The sequence below is a fragment of the Kryptolebias marmoratus genome, linkage group LG12 (genome assembly GCF_001649575.2).
Source record: "Kryptolebias marmoratus isolate JLee-2015 linkage group LG12, ASM164957v2, whole genome shotgun sequence".
Taxonomy (NCBI): Eukaryota; Metazoa; Chordata; class Actinopteri; order Cyprinodontiformes; family Rivulidae; genus Kryptolebias; species Kryptolebias marmoratus.
In genome coordinates this window covers 23,503,580-23,526,811 of record NC_051441.1, presented here as the reverse complement: position 1 = coordinate 23,526,811, position 23,232 = coordinate 23,503,580, and the positions used below count along the sequence as shown (strand labels likewise).

Below are 23,232 nucleotides of genomic sequence, written 5' to 3'. Positions count from 1 at the left end.
GAACTGGAATCATATCATCCTCACCTGTACCCGAGACTCACCCTGGTTCTCTTCATGCCGTTTCAGATTCTCTACCCCCCTGACCATCACCGTTGAATTCACCTGTAAAAAAAACACTTACCTTCATGCTGGTTTCCGTCTGGTTTTCTGTACCGCTCTTCCTGACAACCTTGGTTTATGACACATGTAGTATCAGCAGAATCTATATACCTCAATATACAAAATGTGCAATATGTAAACAATGTGCAATGTCATCTAACTTTCTACTTCAGCTTCACACTTACAAGTGATTCTCATTGTTCTTCATTGTTTTCCTTACTGTTGTACATATGTAGGTATGTACATGCATATATAATATGCAAATATATAGGCATATCTTAGCTAATTTTATCTTGTCGCAGCCGACCACCACTGAGACACTGGATGGTGGAGCGTCATCCTCGCCGACCCCCACTGAGATACTGGATGGTGGAGCGTCGTCTTGGCCGACCCCCACAGAGACACTGGATGGTGGAGCGTCGTCTCGGCCGACCCCCACAGGAACGCTGATCAGCAGAGAGGCGTTGCCGACCCCCTCAGGAACGCTGACCGGCAGAGAGACGTCGCCGACCCCCTCAGGAACGCTGACTGACTTGACGGATTTAGAGGATGGTGCTGGGGACTCTGCAGAGGGCGCAGGGAGGTCCCAGGGCTCGGCGGAGGGCGCAGAGAGGTCCCAGGGCTCGACAGAGGGCGCAGGGAACTCAGAGGGCTCGGCCGAGGGCGCAGGGAGCTCAGAGGGCTCGGCAGAGGGCGCTGGGAGCTTAGAGGGGTCGGCAGAGGAAGTGAGCAATACTGGAGAGCCTGAGGGTTCTTGTAGGTCATTTAGTAGATGCTTGAAAGTGTCCTGGGTGTCTCGGTAAAAGGGGAGAGAAAGCAGCAACTTTTTGGAAGATAATGTCTTAATGACCAGAGAGTAAACGAAACGTCTGCGTGGAATGTCCGTGCATCCTGATATTGAACTGAGCAGTATGTACCTTGAAAGTCCTTTATTTCTTGATGAAGCTTAAAACAGGTTGTGAGGTCGGGGAATGGCCAGTCAGAGGGTGTAAAAGAGTCCTGGTTGAGGATGGTTTTTGCCGTGGACGGTGTGGAAACTGCCGCAGCCGATGATGAGGCTGAGGTGGCGGCGGTCCGACCCACTGGAGAGGCTGTGGTGGCGGCGGTCCGACCCACTAGAGAGGCCGTGGTGGCTGTGGTAGCTTTCACCGCTGGCTTCCTCTTTTGCCGACGGCGGTTCCAAGATGCTGGAGAGAACGGTCCTTTTAAAAAGGCGAGCATGTGCTCCTCCCGCAGCTCAGCCAGGAACCGAATCTTCTCCCCTGGAGTGAGGGTAACGCCGACAGAGGAGTCTTCTGGGTTCTGGTTTGGTCGGTTCATTCTGTCATTAATGATAGAGACGGAGACGAACCCAGAATGCAGACTCATACTTAAAACAAAAACTAATTTATTAAATAAAGAAAATAAACAAAACAACAGCTGATGTGGCAGCAACTAAAACTTAACAAAAATCCCAAACATGGCAAGGCAAGGCAAGGCAACAAGAAAACAGCACAGCAAGCGACAGCAAACAACAAACAATGAACCGACCAGGTGTGGGAGAAGTGACCGGGTTTTTGAACACTGAGGGTGACGAGGTAAGTGGAAACAGGTGAGTGGGGATAATGACAGACAGGTGGAGATGGACGTGGCAAGGAAGGCAAAAGAGTGACAGGGGAGGAGTGAATACTGACAGCAACACAAAAAAAAAACAAAAAACAAACTGAAATAATAACTCAAAACAACAACAAGATAATAAAGATAACAAACTGAAAACACCAAAACCCAAATCCTCACAGTTACTTTTTATTCTTTCTATTTATGTTAATGTGTATTTTGCACTGCTGGGGGAGTGGCTCTAATTTCGTTATGCTCGCGTGTAATGACAATAAAGGCATTCAACTCAATTCAATGATCCCAAGCTACGCCTATCCACCACGCTTTCCTTTGATATTTGCTGCCACCCTTTAGTCACAAATCCCTCCTGAAACTTTTCTCCATCCACTTAATCCTGCCTTTAGTCTCTTCTTTACCTCCTTACCACACACCCTTTTTTCTTGGACAGTCAACCCTAAGTACTTGAAGTCCTGTACCTCTATGACCTCTGCTCCTTGTAGCCTCACTGTTCCACCTGCCTTACTCTCATTCACACACATACTCCCTCTTGCCACTCCTGGCTATCATTCCTCGTCTTTTGAGTTGATACCTCCACCTCTCCAAGTTCTCTTCCACTTTTTCCCTAATCTCACCACAGATCACAATGTCATTTGCAAACATCATAGTCTACAGGGATTCCTGCCTGACCTCATCTGTTAGTCTGCCCATCACCAGAGCAACCAAGAAGGGGCTCAGAGCCGATCCTTGATGCAGTCCCACCTTCACATTGAAGCTATCTGTTCCTCCTACAGCACACCTTACCACTGTACTGTTGTCTTCATACATGTTCTGTACCAGACTCACTTCTCTGCCACTCCAGATTTCCTCATATAACACAACAGGTCCTCCCTTGGCACCCTGTCATATGTTTTTTTCTAAATCCCTAAAGAAACAATAAAGTTCTTTGCAGAATACCATATTGGTGCTCACAAATAGCCACCTCTCTTTTAAGTTTAGCTTCTACAACTTTCTCCCAGATCTTCATTATGTGGCTCATCAACTTAATTCCCCTGTAGTTGCTACAACTCTGTACAATACAATTGTTCTTAAAAATTGGCACCAGCACAGTTCTCCATTCCTTAGGCATTTTCTCACTCTCAAAATGCCATTTTATTAATCTTGTCAAAAACCTTACTGCCATCTCTCCTAGACATTTCAATACCTCCACTGGTATGTCATCAGGTCCAACTGCCTTCCCTTATTTCATCCTCTTCAAAGCTTTTGGACTTCATCCTCATTAATCTTTTCCACTGCCTAGTCTACAGTTTCTATGACCTCGACTTTTATTTCCCTTTCATTCTCTTCGTTCATTAGTTCCTCATAGTACTCCTATCTTCCCAAAACACTTCTAACTTGTTACAACATTACCATTTCTTTCTTTAACAAACCTAACCTGCTGCACATCCTTTCCAACCTGATCTCTCTGTCTTGCCAGTCGATACAAGTCCTTCTCTCTCTCCTCAGTATCCAGCCTCTTGTACATATGCCTTCTGTTTTGCAATAGGGTTAGTCCTCTCACTGTCCCATTTATTCTTGGTCAGTCTCTTCCTCTGGATAACTTTCTGCATTTCACTATTCCACCCCAAGGTTTCCTTTTCATCTTTTCTCTGTCCAGATGATACACCAAGTACCTTCCTACCCATTTCTCTGATCACTGTTGCTGTAGTAGCCCAGTCACCTGGAAGCTCTTTCTTATCACCCAGAGCCTTTAACAGCTCCTTTCTGAACTTCTCAGAACATTCTTTCTTTCTCAACTTCCACCATTTGGTCCTCTTCTCTGCCTTTACTCTCTACCTCTTCTTCACCACAACGGTCATCCTACACACTACCATCCGAGGCCGTCTGACCATGCTTTCCCTTGCCACAACCAGTCCATAATCTCCCTCAAGTTACCTCTTCTACACAGAAAATAGTCTACCTGTGTATTCCTGCCACCACTCTTTTAGGTCACCCTGTGTTTCTCCCTCTTTTGGAAATAGGTGTTGACATCTGTCTTTTGTTTCCTTTCCTTGACACCAAACCTGCCCATCACTTCCTCTGTTTCCTTCACTAATATCTACATTCAGATGTGCTTCGATTGCCACTCTCGCATCTCTGGGAATACTCTCTATCACTTCATCAAGAGCCTTTCAGAATTTCTCTTTTTCTTCTACATCACATCCAATCTGTGGGGCATAAACAGTGAAAACATTCCACATCAGACCTACTATTAACTTCAGACACATCACCCTATCTGACACCTTGTCACCTTGACTATATTCCTTGCTAACTCCTCCTCCAGGACCACCCCTACTCCAATTCTCTTCCTATCCACACCATGTTTCATTCAGAAGCAGGTGTGTTACTTAATCTACTTCATTAGCAATATTGAACCTGAGGCAGATGTTGTGGTCTGGAAAGGCAGTATCACATATTTCCACATTAAAAACTTTAAAACCATATGTTAAAACAAGATTCAGAGTGTCTGTCGGACTAGACACAAACAGAACAAGATTAAAAGAGTCAATAAGGTGTGGCTAACAGTTTATCAGATGCATGTTAAAATCTCCATCTAATGAAATTTGGTCAAATTTAGGCTTGATTCCTGCCACCAAATCATCAAAGACAACAAGAAAATCCTTTCTGTACTTTGGCAGTCTATGTAAAACAGCACAGAGCACCTGGAAGGTAGATCCAAGCTGGAACACGTTCATCTTGAAGCTAGAATAAGATGTGATGGACATGGGTTGCTTACAGAGGTAGGTCTCAGCCACTATGCTTCCTCGAAGATCTTTCATTCTTGTAGAATTGAACTAGGTGGAGTCCAGCGGCAAAAGTTAACAAAAAGCACCTGACTCATCAATGTTCATCCATGTTTCCATCCATTTTCTTTACCAGCTTCTCGATTCCGGGTTGCAGGGAGCTGGTGCCTATCTCCAGCAGTCACTGTGCGAGAGGCGGAGGACACCCTGAACAGGCTGCAAGTCCATCACAGAGCCACATAGAGACAATCAATCATTCACACTCTCACCTAGGGACAATTTAAGAGTTATCGATAAACCTAACATGCATGTTTTTAGTCTGTGGGAGGAAACCGGAGTTCACCCATGTGCACGCAGGGAGGACATGCAAACTCCACCCAGAAAGGCCCCAGACCAGGATGTGATCCTGCAGCCTCTATGCCGCTGTGCCACCACCCATGTTTCCAAATATAAATAAAAGATCCGGTCCACAGGAAGAGAAGAAATCCTTTAGAATGAAGATTTTGTTGGCTAGTGACCAGGCCAGAGCCAACTTGACAGGAGCTTTCAGAAACTTTCAGTTTCAGCTGCTAAATTTCCACCGGCGTCTGTGCCCTCTGCGTGCAGGTGGAGCTTGGTTGTAGTACATGGTACAGTTAGGCCACTATACTGGAAAGAAACGGGGGCCAGAGTTTGTCAACCATACACCAGCAGAGAGTTGGCATTTTGAATGACAAACAACAGGAACTTAACCAAAGTTTGCAGAGACAAGCAGCCCACATACCACCACCATTTATTATTGATTGATAAAACATAATTTGTTTAATTAAACATGGGCTAATATTTAGACAAAGTACAATATTGTAAAAAGCATTACCTGTCTTGTCTGACTTTAAAAGCAGAAAATTAAGAGTCATCCAGGTAGTGTGCTTAATTGACCTTTTAGTTACTCTTTAAAAGCTTGATTTAATTGGTATTAAATATGTACCCTGGCAGGATGATGAAAGTTCAGGATTTTTGCAAAAATAAAATTAAAACTAAGAGCTTAGAGAATATTTAGTGAAGAATGACTATAAACCATAGGTGGTGAACCAGTTCAGCATTAAGAATCAAATTAAGCCCATCATGACCTTAAAGAGCCAAACAGCAAGTCTAAGAGTAACTTCATAACACATTGCTAGCTCAAACAGTTTTTTTTCTTAGTCTTTACCTCTTTTTTTAACCCTTAGGCCTTAGTGAGACCTGACAGCCTTTATTTTTTACAAGTGTCTTAAGTTTGGCTTTGTCAGGTAAGGTGGATAATCTGATGAACCCTGTATGCAGACTCATGGCCCAAACTTAAAGGAAAAACTGATTTATTAAATAATAAATCAACAAAAATAAAAGGCTTACATTGCAGCTTAAAACAAAACTAAATACAAAACAAACTGAATCTACAGATGTCGCAGACAACAGCAGAAACGGAGAACAACAAGGACGACAACCAATGTACCAGTGAGTACGTGAAGGAGATGACCGGGTTTTATAGACAGAGGATAATTATGGGAAGTGGGTACATGTGAATGATTACTAACTAGGAGCTGATGGAGATGGGCGTGGCAAGTGAACAAATGACTGACTGAGGATAAGTGAATGATGACAGGAGTACAGAAAAACACAAAGAGCAAGAACTGAACAATGACCAGATTAAACATAAATATAACTAAATAAACAATAACCCCAAACAGAACCCAAATCCCGACAGGTTTGTACTCGGTTGTGGCTACTCAAAGCAACTCTTTCACGTGTGTCAGTAAGAACAGAATGATGTTTAGAAATGACGCTCCAAGTGTGATGTTTAATGTAAGACAGTGAAGTCTGACAAAGTAAACAAAACGGTCTCCCATTTTTTTCTATAAAAAAATATAACTCTTCCCATTCAGTTAGACATATTCTGTTCTCCGCTTCATATTTATGCTTTGCTTTTCATTTTCCCAACTCAGCCATGATGATCCGGTCTGTAGCGCTACCTGAACTGAATTCTACCTGTGCTGCGCAATATGCACGTTATGCTGCTTTTGCCAGTGCTACCTTCTAGGGGTGTGGGAAATTTCAGTATCGTCACAAAATATTTTTTTTAAACACCAACAGCAACAACTAGTAATACTTTAATAGTCTGACTTAAAATAGTGATTATTAGTATATCTAAACCAAAATAATTCTTTAAATGGAATGTTTGTATGTTAGGATTAATATTTCGGTTTCCTATTCTTGCAAGAATTAGGACAGTTTAAACTATTTTGGTAAATAGTTCAGTATGGAATTTGGTCAGAAGATGCTATTAATTCTGTCAGGATGTCAGATTAGTTTTGAGGAAATATCAGATTGAATATAGATGTTATTTATCAATTTACATCAGACCAAAAATAGTTTCTTTCTCATCATATAGGGTTAAAGATGCCTCCCCGGATCAGAAACTGTGGAGGGTCAGTTGTCACTTTGTCTTTCGGTAACTTGGAGGACGGTCAGGCCTAAACAGTATCACAACATGAAGGCAAGTTAAGTCCCAGAGCCTGTTGAGGGTCAGTGGTCAGAGTTCCATTCCAAGTCACCTGAGCAGCAGTCATGTTTGCAAAGGGTTGGTGAGGAGGCAGCAGGAGTCTGGCGACATGCGAAGTGTAAACTAGAGCAATTCTTTCTTAACAGTATGAAAAATTATTCTTCAAGTTAAGTTTCTCTTTTTGGTTTTTGATTGAGCAGAAAGTCTTTATTTCAGTCTGTCCAAACATACTTTTATATTTCATCAGGCTTCACAATCAAATAAACATATTTTAGAAAAACTACTGATGTGCAATATTATTGTTTAATATTGCAATGACAACACCAATTGCGATAAACCCACATTTTCCTCACTCCTCACTTTGGTGTAAGCATCAAGGACAGTCAGAGTCTGTTGAATTGAACAAATAATCTATTTGGAACAGAACATGAATGATGGTACTTGAAATATAATGGCATATGATTTACTGCAGTAGATGCAGCCCTTTGTGATATTTATATTGCTCTCACTGATATCGCAAAGACAATAAATTTGCTATATATTGTACAGCCCTAACACACACACACTCACACAGATGAGAGCAATATCACTCTGCCTTCACCTTCAGCAGCGGGCAATAGTAACAAGTCATTATGTTAACATAACTAAATTTCTTTTACTGAAATACTCAGAGCTTCTCACAGGGCTGAATGCTAGTGTAGAAAAATTACTCTTGATTTCAGGGATATTGAACCATAGTGGCATACATGCCATCTTGGTGTTGGGGGTTTCTAAGTTACCCAACCTAAACAAAGAACCACACAGAGAGAGTAAATTGTCTTTTAGGATACTTTTGCAAAAGGAGAAGTCACTCGAGCAACGACCTTTTGGGTCAAACTCCAGCGAGTTCTGAAGTCCTGTAGCATCAGCATCTTTTTATTAGAAACAAGGAATGGGTGGGGGCTGAATCGGTCAGGACCGGTTCTGCCACACAGATTAATCACACAAACAGAACTTACAGCATGTAGTGAAACATTCTGTCTATCAATCCTGATACAAAGATTATCAGAGGTACAGTGACGTTACTTGGGTGATTGGCTGGCCTACTTAGATGATTTACTGGCCTACTTAGATGGTTTGCTGACGCCTGTAAGCACGATAAAATGTAAACATGATACAAATGAACTCAATATCTCTGACATCCGGTGTGACACATACGCATGTTTTGCACATAAACACAAAGGCTGGTAATATTGAAAAACCCTACCACTTGGCTTCTTCATTTGCTGCTGTGGATCATGATCAGGAAACTTTTCAATACAGCTGATTTGAATGAAACAGACTTTATGCTTCTCTGTGTTATTCTGAACCAGACATTTGTGCTTTGTTTGATGTAAAGTGTTTTATGTCTTCCCCTGCTTTGTTTTTGTCATGACTCTTACCAAAATGCAGAGTCTGCTTCTAGATGGGAACGCTTGAGACCAACATCTTATGTATTCTGACAGTATGGTGCAAATACATGTACAGTTACACCCCTAATGATAATATAATAAATAAAAATACTTGAATTTGAATATGTCAGCTTTAACATGATATTTGGGCAAAATAGTGTAATGAATCATAATATTACTGTGAGGTTCTGGTAATCAGTAATCAGGAGCTTGAGGCGGCCCTCAGGTGTCTGGCCAGCGTAAACCCTTCCACCTAGAGTAAGCACCTATCCTGGATCGAGTACGCCTATAATACCCACACCTCCTCCGCCACTTGCCTGTCCCCGTTTGAAGCCTCCCTAGGTTATAACCCCCCACTTTTTCCCAGTTTTGGGACAGAAATTTCAGTTCCGTCCATCCAGTCCCATCTACGCAGGTGCCGAAGGATCTGGAGGCGGACAAAGAGGGCGCTTATGAGGACAGCAGAACAGAATAAGAGGAGTACGGATCGCCATTGCTCCTCAGCCCCATTTTATGGAGTTGGAGAAAGAGTCTGGTTGTCCTCCAAGGATATCCAACTAAAGGACACTTCCAAGACATTGGCCCCCCAGTTCACCAGCCCTTTCCCAGTCGAATGCATCATCAACCCCTCATCTGTCCGTTTCACACTTCCAGCCACGATGCAGATCCACCCTACCTTCCATGTCTCCCAGCTGAAACTGGTGGTAGAAAGTCCCCTCAGCCCACCTGATCACCCTGCTTTCTCCGTCAATCAGATTTTGGACGTCAGACACTGGAGCATCGCGCCAGTGACTGTAACCACTCAGTCCCGGCCTAACTCGTTGTTAAGCTAATGTACCTTGTCTTGTGCTCACCTGGACGAACTCTGTCTCCTCCAGCTTCGCTCCAGTGCTCCTCCTCTCCTAAAGATCCATAAGACAGAAAACTATGACTTCAAAGTTCGTACTACTCTGCAAATCATTCAATGTCGGAAAGCTCACCTTGTCACTCCTCATCTTTTTCAGACCTCCCGGGTTGTTCCCTTCCCCGCCTAAAACACTGTCACCTGTAAATAAATTCACTTAACTTTTTAAGTCTGTTTCCGTGGTTCTGGTTCTTCCGTACCACTCTTCAGACGTTCCGGGTTTATGTCAATTACCATGTCAAGTCATTTTATGCTATTGATTGTGACTGCAGGTTAGTCACTGTAAAGGATTACTCTAACAGTAATCTATGCAGAGCTTTAAAATGGTTTAAATGAAAGAAACTGTGAGAGAATTGATATTTTAAACACAAAAAGAGCATATTTTTTGGACACAAACAGAGGAACACTAGTTGTAGATTGCACAAAGCTATTTTTTCTGGTAAATGCTGAATAGATGTCATACATAAGCTGCTACTTCAGGGTATCAACAATAAAATGAGTTTTTATTAAAAACATGAAAATGCAATGTAATAATGTAATATATAATGTAATCTTAATGTAATATTATTAGGACTTAATTTTAATGACCTGCATGAAAGTTAATCTCTGTCTAAAACACTTGTCTATCCTTTTTCTGCCTTCTGCATTACTTTGCTTCCTCTGCATTGTCTTTCAATCCACTTAAGCACTTGGCTTTATTGGAGCAGAGCAAAAAAAAAAAAAAGAGTATGGTACAGCTTTTTATGCCCACTGCACATCTCTGTCTCCCACCGTTTCCCTTGCTCTCACTCCCTCTCTATTCCTCTCTCTCTCTCTCTCTCTCTCTCTCTCCTTCTCTCCATTTTCTGCTGAGTTCTACAGAAACAGCAGAAAATACTGCAGACCATGAGAACATTACAGTCCCCACCCCCCACCCCCTCTTCCCGACCACCACCAGCTCTCTCTCACTCACACACACACACACACAGACTAAACTCTCTATTTCCTTCTCAGCCGGTCCTAATCATCTTTGCTGCATCACCCCCACCTTGTCTAGCCCTCCACCAAACTTCTCCAGGGTGCAAAGCTAACGTGCTGCATTGGCCTATTGAAAACATCCTACAACACTGCGTGCCTTGCAGGGAGTCCTTTCCAACATCACAGTCAAACAGTTCATAGTGCTACAGCCTCAAACAGTGGAACATCTCTAAACAACAACAGGCACACAATCCACAGTGCTACAGCCAATGTCAAAGGAATACAGTGGCCCACCATACTCCACTGTGCAACTGCCTCAGTCAACAGAATGACCCAAATACATCAAACCAACTACAGACAGGCACTCTGCTATTCAACGACTTTAGAAGTATTGCACTAACTAAGACTGTAGCACAGTCCACAGTGCTACAGCATCAGTATAGAGTTCTACAGATGGCGCCAGTGTGTTTGGCGGGCCATCGGTCTTTGACTGTTTTGTTTGTGTTTCTTTTGTTTACATTTTTTGTAATGTGCATTAAGTCTCTGCTCATGTATGATTGCCAGTCTCTCCTGGATATTCAATTTCAAGTCAAAAGTATGGGTGTGGTTGACTATGGTGGACATGGAACTTTGCCTCCACATCTATTGAGATTCCCAACTCCTTTTTTCCGGGCTCCAGCTTTGCCCTCGTGGCGAAAACGCCGCAGTCACCATGGTAAGCGGGGTGGGCGGCTGGTAAAGCTTAAAATTTGCCTGGCACGATCCACTTCCATTTCCCTGATAAGGAATGGATTATTGCTTTCCTTTGTGCCATGGCGTTTTCTGGATCCCATCGATTGATACCTGTCTGATGTTTGTCTCTGGCATGGATGTGCGCACTCGGTCACGCTCCCCTTGCTTCTCTGGGCTCCGTCAGCGCGGAGCTAACCTGCGGAGTTTGAGGATGCTACCCCGGGCTCCTCGGTCTGCTGATCCGCAGGCCGTGACTCCCACCAGGTTGGGCTTGGTGAACGCCAGATCTCTGGCAAACCAAACTTTCATTCTGAGAGACTTCATCACTTCCAGCAGCCTGGATTTCCTCTGTATAACGGAGACCTGGATTGAGGCTGGTGATTACACCGTTTTTGTGGAACTTTTACCGCCTGTGTGTTCCTATATAAGCTCCCCTTAGACATCCAGATGCGGAGGAGGAACGGCGGTTATTTACAAGAAGCACTTTAAATGTAAGCCACACACTGCACCTTTTTCACCCTCAAGCTTTGAAGTGACTTTCTTTGAGGTAAATCGTTCTGATCCTGTGCTGTGTGCCGTTGTCTACCGTCCTCTGAAATATAACAAGGACTTTTTAAGGGACTTTTCTGATTTCTTGTCAGAAATAATGCTCAATTATGATCGTGTCCTTTTATGTGGGGATTTTAATATTCGTGTATGTTGCCCCGTAAAGCCACTGGTGAAGGACTTTTTTAGCCTCATTGACTCTTAACCTGGTGCAGGGGGACTGGTCCCACACACGAACATGGACACACATTGGACCTCGTCCTCTCTCATGACTTGTCTGTGACTGATCTTAAAATGGATGAAAATATCATTTCTAATCATATGCCTGTTTATTTAATGTTGCTCTATCCTTTACCACAGTTAAACCTTGCGCTCCTGCTCATCGCTGTCGAGTTTTTAACCCCTTCACTGCTAGTTGGTTTTCTGCTGCTTTTGAGCAGCTCAGCGCTCCTTTTGACTTGGATACAGAGCAATTAAGTTCCTGGTTGGACGTCTCCTGCAAAACATTTTCTGGACACTTTGGCCCCTATGAAAATCATGCAGCCCAAAGCCAAACCTGACCCTGGTTTAATGACAAAACTTATGCTGTCAGACGGGAATGCAGCAGAGCTGAACAGAGATGGAAAAAGGATAAACTGCATGTTTCATTCCAGATCCTCAAGAACTGCTGGCATCAATATCAGAACACCGTTAAAGATGCTAAAAGAGAACATCTGTCCAACATTATTGTGTCCCATTAAAACTACTCGTGTTTGCTGTTTAAAATTATTGACTCTGTTCTTAATGCCCCACACCTGTCTACTTGGAAGCATGTTCTGAAACATGTAATGACTTTATGCACTTTTTCATAGATAAGGTTGTTGTTGTAAGAACCCTCCACCTGCTTGTGACCCTTCTTGTTTGATCCCCTGTACAGCTGCGTTTGATAAATTTGAACCAGTAAATCTGACATTTTTAAAGGATATAGTTGACCATATTAAACTATCGGGTTCACCTTGTGATCCTGTGCCCCCTAGTTCTTTAAGGATGCTTTCCCCAGCATAAGACAGGTCATCCTTGCTATTGTAAACAGCAGCTTGATGTCAGGTGTTGTCCCTGTAAGTTTTAAGCATGCTGTGGTGCAGCCTCTCCTTAAAGAGCAAAAACCTCGTCTTTTGTTGAATATCATATAATCGTCGTTTCTGGTTCTTTTTATAACAAATAATAAGTTCATGCCGTCGGATGGAGATTAGTCAACCTAATAACTGTAAAAAAATTGAATTTTGTAGACCATTCCGACGGCTTTCCGAAAACATAATAGAGCCAATTGTCTCGGACACGCAAACGAGGCTCATTTGTGTATGACGTCAGCAAAGGGAGTCCCAAGCGCACCGCCATGACTGTCTCACTGGCAAAATGGATACCGGTAGTATATGTAGTAGCTCGAGCTCGTCGGATTTCAGCGAATTTGATTTCGAATCTGAGGATGAGGCCTGTCCGAATCAGGATTAGACGATGAAGAATTCGGGGAGGGCAGATTTGAATGCGATATTGATGGAATAATCCAGCCATATATGGACGAACCAGAGGTCCAACCACCACCGGACGANACCGTTTTTGTGGAACTTTTACCGCCTGTGTGTTCCTATATAAGCTCCCCTTAGACATCCAGATGCGGAGGAGGAACGGCGGTTATTTACAAGAAGCACTTTAAATGTAAGCCACACACTGCACCTTTTTCACCCTCAAGCTTTGAAGTGACTTTCTTTGAGGTAAATCGTTCTGATCCTGTGCTGTGTGCCGTTGTCTACCGTCCTCTGAAATATAACAAGGACTTTTTAAGGGACTTTTCTGATTTCTTGTCAGAAATAATGCTCAATTATGATCGTGTCCTTTTTATGTGGGGATTTTAATATTCGTGTATGTTGCCCCGTAAAGCCACTGGTGAAGGACTTTTTTAGCCTCATTGACTCTTAACCTGGTGCAGGGGGACTGGTCCCACACACGAACATGGACACACATTGGACCTCGTCCTCTCTCATGGCTTGTCTGTGACTGATCTTAAAATGGGTGAAAATATTATTTCTAATCATATGCCCGTTTATTTAATGTTGCTCTATCCTTTACCACAGTTAAACCTTGCACTCCTGCTCATCGCTGTCGAGTTTTTAACCCCTTTACTGCTAGTTGGTTTTCTGCTGCTTTTGAGCAGCTCAGTGCTACCTTTGACTCAGATACAGAGCAATTAAGTTCCTGGTTGGATGTATCCTGCAAAATTATGCTGGACACTGTGGCCCCTATGAAAATCATGCAGCCCAAAGCCAAACCTGACCCAGGTCATCCTTGCTATTGTAAACAGCAGCTTGATGTCAGGTGTTGTCCCTGTAAGTTTTAAGCATGCTGTGGTGCAGCCTCTCCTTAAGAAACCTGGCCTTGATCAAACTGTTTTAGCTCATTTTAGGCCTTCTAAGGTGCGTTTTATCTCAAACGTTTTAGAGAAATTTGTCCTTTCTCAAGTCAAGGCCTTTTTAGATAAACACAACATTATGGAGGTTTTTCAGTCAGGTTTTAAAACTCAGCATAGCACAGAGTCTGCTTTAGTGAGGGCTTTTAACAACATATTCAGGGCAAATTATTCTGGTGAATATGTTGTTCTTGTTCTGCTTGATCTAACCGCTGCTTTTGATACAGTGGACCACAATGTTCTATTATCTCGTTTACAGACCCAACTTGGTTTTAGTGGTACCGTATTGAAATGGTTAAAGTCTTATTTGTCAGACAGAACCATGTCTGTAAACTTATCTGATTTTGAATCCTCATCTGCTCCTCTACTTTATGGGGTTCCACAGGGATCAATCCTCGGACCCCTGCTTTTTTCTCTGTATTTGCTTCCTTTGGATTCAATACTCAAAAAACATGGAATCTCCTTTCATTGTTATGCTGACGACAGTCAGATATACATGCCACTAAAAAAAGAAGCCTTTTGGGACAAGCCCCTACATCTATGTCTTGAAAACATTAAAGCCTGGATGGCTTCAAACTCCTAAATTTTAATAACAAAAAAAACAGAAGTGATGGTGTTTTGTCCCAGCTGCACCCATGAAACACCCCCTATTGATTTGGGCCACTTGGTGTCTTATTTGAAGCAGACCGTTTCTAATTTGGGTTTTAAAATGGACAGTGATCTTAAATAAGATCGCCAGGTTGGAGCAGTTGTCAATTCTAGTTTTTATCACCTTAGGCAGCTGGCAAAGATCAAGCCAATTCTTTTAAAATAAGATTTTGAAAAAGTAATTCATGCCTTCATTACAACTCTACTCGATTACTGTAATGCTCTTTACTTTGGAGTCAGCCAGTCTTCCCTCAGGCATCTCCAGTTGGTCCAAAACGCTGCTGCTCGACTCTTAACCAGAGTCGGGAGGAAGGAGCACATCCCCCCTATCCTGGCTTCTCTCCACTGGCTGCCTGTGCATTTTAGTTCATTTTAAGATTCTTTTATTTGTTTTTAAAAGTTTACATGGTCTTGCCCATCTTACCTTTCTGAGCTGCTTCACCCATACTCTCCCGCTCGTTGCCTCAGGTCAGCTGATCAGCTGCTCCTGGAGGTACCGAGGTCAAAACTGAAGCTAAGAGGAGACAGAGCTTTTAGTGTTGCCACTCCCAAATTATGGAACGATTTGCTGTTACATGTCAGAAGTGCCCCTTTATTGTCCACTTTTTAAACTCTCCTTAAGATACACTTTTATTCTTTGGCATTTAACACATGTTGAGACTTTTGTTCTTACTAGTGTTATTGTGTTTTATTGTTTTTGTTGTCTTTTGTCTTTTCAATACTTTGAATGTTTATTGATTTTTAGCTGTACCAGCACTTTGTCGCAGCTGCTGTTGTTTTAAAGTGCTTTATAAAAAAAAGTAGTAGTAGTATACCAGCAATACCACAAACCAACCAGAGTAACAAACTTTACAGTGCTACAGTCTTAGTTAGTGCAATACTTATAACCAACCACAGGTACAAAGTTCACAGTGCTAATGCCTAAGTCAGTTTAATACTTCTAACCAATGAAAGGCACACAATGCATAGCACTACAGGCTCAGCTAATGGAAAACCCCAAATCAACCACAGACACACAGTCTACAGTCTCAGTCACTGTAAGGATCTGGAGTTAGCCCCGCCTTGGGGCGGCTCCACCAACCTTTGCTCCACAGGTGATCCTGATTCCACTGATGAGACCTGCCAGTATTTAAGCCTCCGGCTGAGACCAGACCTTCGCTGGAGCATCAAACCTTTTGGGTTAGACTCTCAGCCGTAGTGTCTAATCTTAGTTGGTCTTGCTAAGCTAACTAAGTTCTCTCTTGTGACTCGACTCAGGTTTTGGCCACGCAAAGACGCTCCCACCTCACGGAAACTTACCTGGACCGCTGGATACCTACCTTGACTGGATTACAGGCTGGATCACCTGGGACATTTTCCTCACCTCCTCTACGCAGTTTGACGCCTCCTGGACCAGTAAGAAACAGAGACATTATTCACTCGCTCCGCCAAGCTTCACTGATCGTATTTGGTACCCGAGACTCACCCTGCTCCTCTTGCTTTTCAGACCGCTCCCGAACCTGGCTCACTGTACATTCACGGCACCTGTAAATAAACTCACTTACCTTTCAGCTACGTCTCCGTGTCTGGTTTCGGCTTCGCTCTCTGGACAAATAATCCTGGGTCTATGACAGTCACAGGATGCCTAATTAATCATACACCTACAGTCCACAGTGCTGCAGTCTCAGTTAAAGGAATATCTCAAACCAACCACAGTCCATAGTGCTACTGCCTCAGACAGTAGAATACATTTATTCAACCAAAATGCAAAACATTTAGCCAGTAGAATAACCCAAATCAACCACACAGTCCATAGTGCTACTGCCTGAATAAGTGGAAAACCACACAAACCCATAGACACACAGTCCACAGTGTTACAGCCTTGGTCAGTATAATAATTCAAATGAAACACAGTCACAAAGTTCAAAATGCCACAGATTATTATATAATGCAGCTTCAATGCTGTTTTATTACATTTTAAAGCCCCCTTTATTACATTATTATATATTGTAGCGTTATTACAAAAATGCGGCGTTACAGTTGCAATGGGAAAATCTCAGAAGCCAGCAGAAACTCCAACATCACAGAGAACACGGTTAGAATCCTCTGCCAGCTCCACCAGCACCACCACAACACTGGAAAAGAGCTATGCTGACATTTTGGACTGTGTTGATCAGAAGCTCACCAGTCTCGATGCCAGTCTGGGCCCGGTAGAAGCTCCACATAGGGAATTCAAGGCTCTGAGGGAATCACTGGAGTTTAGCCAGCAACAGGTGCCTACGATGACCGCTGAAAACAAAATACTAAAGGAAAATGTGAACAGACTCACCAAAGAAATGACGCAGCCCTCCGGTGACAACAAGAAGATCAAGGAGACCGTATTGGATATCCAAGCCAGCAGCAAGTAGGATTATACAGCAAACTCTGATTAGATGTCAGGTGACGTTTACTGTTACTTAATAACTTCAATGTTAACACGCAAAGCATTGTTACTGTGGCTTTGATGTATTCATCTCCCCTAGCACCTTGTTTTTTTTTTTTGCTTGTTTGTTTTGTTTTTTTCTTCTTTTATTTCTCTCCTTTTTTTTCCTTCTCTCTCAGTATACAGAATATTTTGGTCTGTGTGATGCTTGGCGCTCATGTCACTCATCAGATAAGGAGTTGACCTTCTTCTTATCTGTCCACCACTCTTACTCCCGTATAGACTTCTTTTTAATCAGCAACTCGGTTATAAAGGAAGTATATGAGGCACAAATTCATCCTATTTCTATAAGTGACCATGCTCCAGTAACTATGATGGTTATGGAAAAAACATCAACACCACCTTAAACTTTGGAGTTTTAACATGTATTGTATTGAGTTTATTGTTTCTTTAATTCTGTTATTTGGTTCTTGTATTTAGCTTTGTCAGTTGGTTCTTCGCTCCCTGTGCCCTCTGTGCTCTTGTCATACTTTCTTGTCCTCAGTCAATCATTTGTTTACCTGCCACGCTCATCTACACCTGCCCCGAGTTTAAACCCATTATATACGCAATTAGCTAGCTGCAGTTAAAATACAGCGAGCAAGTTAACATGCTTAATTAACTAAAACTGGCAACATAAAGTATCACTGTTGATAAACTGTGGTACAGAACAATCAGCTAATGCTTCACAATAGCAAAAAGGGTTGTATTTTCATCAACTTACCGAAGAAAACACTTCCGAAACATCGAAAATGAACTATGTTCGATGCTAGTACTGCTGAAGTGCAGCATGACCGACGTGACTTCCGCATTCCATTCTTTCTATAGAAACCTATTGGAGTGTCCGAACTCTACTTAAACAGCACTGGAAAAGACCAAAGAGGAAAACGTAATAACCAAAATTAAATAAGAACATAAAAAATCTTATTTGTGAAAGATATATCCATCTATTTTTAAAACTACGCCGGTTATTGCAATCATAGGCTGAACAAAATACATTCATAGCTGCTCGCTCTGTGTTTACTTCTGTTGGCTCTTATGCTGATGAGATTGAGGAGAGATCCATCCAATATGGCGGAGCTGCAGCATGCACTCCAGGACATAATGAGGTGTCTACATATTTATGTCTGTGATTGGCGGACAATCTAAAACCCACACTGCTTTGTGGTCTACAGGAAACCCTGTTTGGTCAATAATTCATTTTATTTTNACAGGTTTTTAACCCTATTTTGCACAGAGGCTTTTTTTAAATGTATTGATGATAGCAAAGTTGAATATTGTTACAAATAAAAAAACAAGAAATATGTTTGAAATAACACTGACAGCAAAGAATACTCTTCTACAGTATAGAACTAAGAAAAAAAAAAGTTACACAAAAGTGTTTCACTGTAAAGATGGTCTGTAGTTTGTTTTGTTGCAACCAAGTGTGAAATAAACTTCAGTGGAGTTTGAAAACAAAATATGTGTTTATGTCTGGTTGAATGATGTGTGTGCTCAGTTAATTATTTTTCTCTTTTTAGGGGGGGAGAGGGGGCGGGGGATTTTATTGTAATTCATAGGGGGGGGGCCAGAAGAAAATCTTTGGGAACCACTGCTTTATCTGAAGTTTTGCAAAAGTACTGTTCTTATGAAGATGTCTGGGGTCAAATACTATCTGAAACAAATGAAATCAAAGACACAGAAGCTCTCTATTTTAAGGAGCACGTGTTAAGGAGCATCGAAATGCTTCAAAGCTTCATTTATATGAAGATGAATTTGAAATGGTTAACCCTTTAGGATCAAAGAGAACCAAATATAAGTTGTGTATATTTTACTACACTATTGGAAATTTGAGTGGGAAGTATCGATCTCAGCTTAAGCATATTCACTTAGCTCTGCTCGTTCGTCATCATTACTTGAAATAGTTTGGCAGGGAGGTCATATTAAAGCCAGTGATCAAGGACCTAAATGGCTTACAACAGAAGGCTTGATAATACATGCCTCTGGAAGAGATTGCAAAATCTATGCTGCTTTAGCTACTTTTTCAGGTGACAATCTGTCAGCTCACATGATTGGTGGCTTTTGCATGTGTTTTCACTGTAGAATTTGTTGTTACTGCATGGCTACCCATTCAGAAATTAACCACAAACTCCAAGAAGATAGCTATGTTCTAAGAACAAGCGAAGTTCATGAATATCATCTCCAATGTGTCCAGCAAAATGTTGAAAATGCTGCTTTGTATGGTGTACATTGCAGAAATCCCTTTGATGCACTGGACTATTTTGATGTGACCGTCTTTGCCCCAGACATAATGCATGATCTGTTAGAGGGACTTTTTCCGCTGACAATGAAACATGTCCTTGTTGCAGCATGTAAACAAAAGCATATAAGCATAACTGAGCTAAATGAAGAGCTCCAAAGATTCTGTGTTGGGCAGAAAGACAAGGCCAATAAGCCTGTTATGTTTTTTGAATAGGTTCACAAAAATAAAGGGATTATAGGAACAGCTTCCCAGAAATGGTGTATTTTTTGATGGCAACCTTTTACAGAGGGGCACCATATTCCTCCTGGTAGCAGATACTGGCATGTGTTCTTACTATGTAGAGATATTGCAGACATTGTTTGGCAGACAAAGTGAGTAAAGATGAACTAGCATATCTAGAATTGCTTGTATACACATTTCTTTCTGAGATGAAAGAGGTTTTTAGAGTTGTATTAACACCTAAATGTCATTACCTTGTACGTTATCCAAAACTTATGTCAATGTATGGTCCTCTTTGTTCTCTTTGGTGTATGTGTTTTGAAGGAAAACATCACCATTTTAAGAGTCTGACTAATAACTGTCGAAAAGTGACACTGAGCACTTGTCACTAGCTCATACTGTTAGGGAGCTGGGGTCTTGGCTTCTCTATTTTCTCCACCAGAGGGAGCCATAGAGTTGCTGCTGGAGGACAGACCTGCTGTTATTGCTCACACCTGCAGCTCATTGAGGATCATCAGCTAGCTTCTAGATAAGAGGAGGGGATTGCCAGTCCTTTGACGCCTTTCTAGCTGCTCTCCTGGAGTTCCTAAGACAATCTCCAGTGATCGTGTGAAGTTTTGTCTTTCTGCTTTAACCTTTGTGTGTCTCGTTCCAAAGTTACCTGCCCGTGCTCTCCTGGACTTGGTGCCTTGAGTGATTTCTGTTTGCCTCCTGTGTCCTCGACACAACCTATTAAAACTGAGTCACTTCCCAAGGCTGGCAAGCGTCAACTCCTCTTTTCCTCTGGTGTACCTGCGAGTCCCATCCGCCCTCCAACTTACGTCTTCAACCAACTCCCTCCGGAATCCTCCAAAGTCCCACTTGCTCAGTGTTCAGACCCAAGACCCCTTCAGACTCTTGTTCACCTCTCCCTGGTAAAACCAACCTCAAATCATCAGTAAGTCATCCTCCCACAATATCTTCCCTCTCAAGATTATCATAAATTCACCATCTGTCAAACCTTACTGTTGCAGTGTTCCAGTACCCTCTCTCCCTCCTTCAGTACCCTTGAATCAAGATTCTGATAAATCATACCTCTCTGTTATAATTACAAACTGTATTCATTTACACCTCGTCTCCTGTGAGTTCTGCCCAAAACCATGACACAAACAGTGTTGTGAATTTTCACCTAGTAATATCCTGGGGGATTTTTAAAAAGTGCCTGGGAGAAGCCTCAGCAAAAAAATTCCAGTGTTTGGACAGATCAAATACATTCTTAACATTGACACTATGTGGTTTCTTTGCAGTAAAATTTTGCACCCAGTGTCCTTTGACTCGCATTTTCATGCATTTCGTATAAGAGTAGACAGTGAGTGGATATTGCTCAAAGCTGGAGATGAAAAGGACCATACATCATTTGACACATACACTATTGATAACAGTTTGTATGTTGGATTAAGACAGTGGTTCCCAAAGTGCCATTGCAGGGGGGTGCAGGATGCATGAATGAAAAAAAACAAACAAACAGTGGCTGACTAAGCATGAAGGACAGGTTTTTGACAGGGACATGTTTTAACTCCATTTTGCACAGAGGCTTTTTTAATGTATTGATGACAGCAAAGTTGAATATTGTTACAAACAAAAAAAAGAAATATGTTTGAAATAACACTGACAGCAAAAAATACTCTTCTATAGTATAGAATTTTAAAAAAACAGTTACACAAAAGTGTTTCACTGTAAAGATGGTTTGTAGTTTGTTTTGTTGCAACCTGAAGAGTGAAATAAACTCCAGTGGAGTTTGAAAACAAAATATGTGTTTATGTCTGGTTGAGCGATGTGTGCCCAGTTGATTTTTCTTTCTTTTTGGGAACCACTGGATTGAGATGTTCTGTATAAACACTTTTACAAATTTTGCAAGGGTATATGAATGTATTACAAGAGACAAACTGTCCTCCAACCTGTTCATAGGTTAGTAACACATCTACTGTCTTCTATTTAGTTCTATATTGTTTAGCTTTTATGTTAAAGACAAATGTTTTAGAACATTGTATAAATAAAATACACTGAGAATGGACAGGTTCACATTTCAGTATTGGTCTTGTTTTAAACTGAATGAACTGATTTTAAATTAATTTTTTGATAAAGAATATTTTTGTGAATGTAAGGGTTTCTCTTAAAGGTAACATTTGCTATGTCGCTCCAGCTGTACCTGATCAGGTACATAATTTGTACCTTTTTAATGGATACAATTTTGTACCTGTACATATTTGTATTTGTCACTAGAGATACAGAAATGTTGTTTTGAAGGTACAAACAACAAGGTACAAAATTGTTCCTAGGTTCAGATGTACAATGTTGTACTCCCTTAGGGTACAGCAGGAGCAACAAAGCCTTCATACCTTTTTAGGTCCATTCCTATCCCTCTTTTTCTTAGTGTGTATGCTATGCTAATAAAAGAGTAAGAGCATAAGTCTCAAGCTGACTCCCACCTCATGTTTCTGTCTAAGTTCAACATATACACAGTATAAGTATATTACAGATATGCTGGAGACACAAGGAGAGCTGCAGCTGAATGACAGGGCTCATCTAGGAAGCTGCGCAAATGTTCCTTCCATAAATCCATCAGGATCTGGGCTTTGTCCTCGGTGGTGAGAGTAACAAAAGGGAGGAAATCTGCTGGGTTCTGTTTTGGCTGGTTCATTCTGTAATGTATGTGCTGAGTGAACCAAAGATAGGGGGGTCATTTTTAAATAAAAACTAATTTATTAACAAAAAAAGACAACAAAAAATTGATGTGGCAGCAAAAACAAAGTAACAAAAACTTACAGACAAGCATCAGGGTAAATGAGGAGCGAAAAAACAAGGAGCTTGATTGTGGCATGAAAAACAAGCATGGATATCAAGGCAGAATAAATGAAGGAATGAATCCTTGTTTTAAGGAACTGAGGGTGAGTGGGAAATGAATTACAGCTGGGAGATGACGAGGAACAGGTGTGGTGGGCTTGGCAGGCAGACTGGAGAATTACTGAGCACAGGGCAGGTGAATAGTGACACAGGAAACATATGATAAAAACTAACACATAACAACAAAGCAGAATCACAAAAACAACCAGAACACAAAAGTGACAACACTGAATCGAAGAATAACTCAAAGAAACTGAAACCATGACAGATATTCCGCATTCCATTTTCCGAATCACTAAAACTTTGGTCAGACAGATATGATGAGAACCATTTGAGGACAGAACCAGACAATTAGTGCTGGGCGATATAACGATAATATCGTGGGGACGATAGAAAAGTGTCTATCGGGATATATTTTCTTCTATCGTTTCTATCATAATTGTATCAATGATTCATGTAAATATTTCATAACCTGGGCTACGACGAATGTAATAGTGTTGTCACTTTGCATACATTCAGTTTATATAAGTGATAAATAATAAGAAAAAATAACTATTTTGCAAAGAACCTCTGTTTTGCGACATGACGCTGCTTTACGTGTGGGTTTGTGACATGCTTTACAGCAGCAGCTTTCTGTGCGGCCTTGTGTTGGCATTTAAGTCATAAGTGCTGAAAGATGGAGACGCATAAAGTATCAAACCCGGGGTCGCAACAAGTAGAGACAGCTAGCAGGCAGCCCAAGAAGAAAGACTTACCAAAACAAGGGGGGACGTCTGTGATTTGGTTCAAGAAGTC

General features: G+C 41.7%; 1 pseudogene; it reads left to right on the top strand.

The window, feature by feature from the left end:
* Positions 1–1,108: 1,108 nt before the first annotated feature.
* Positions 1,109–15,102, top strand: LOC119617533 (annotated as a pseudogene).
* The last annotated feature ends 8,130 nt before the right edge of the window (positions 15,103–23,232 follow it).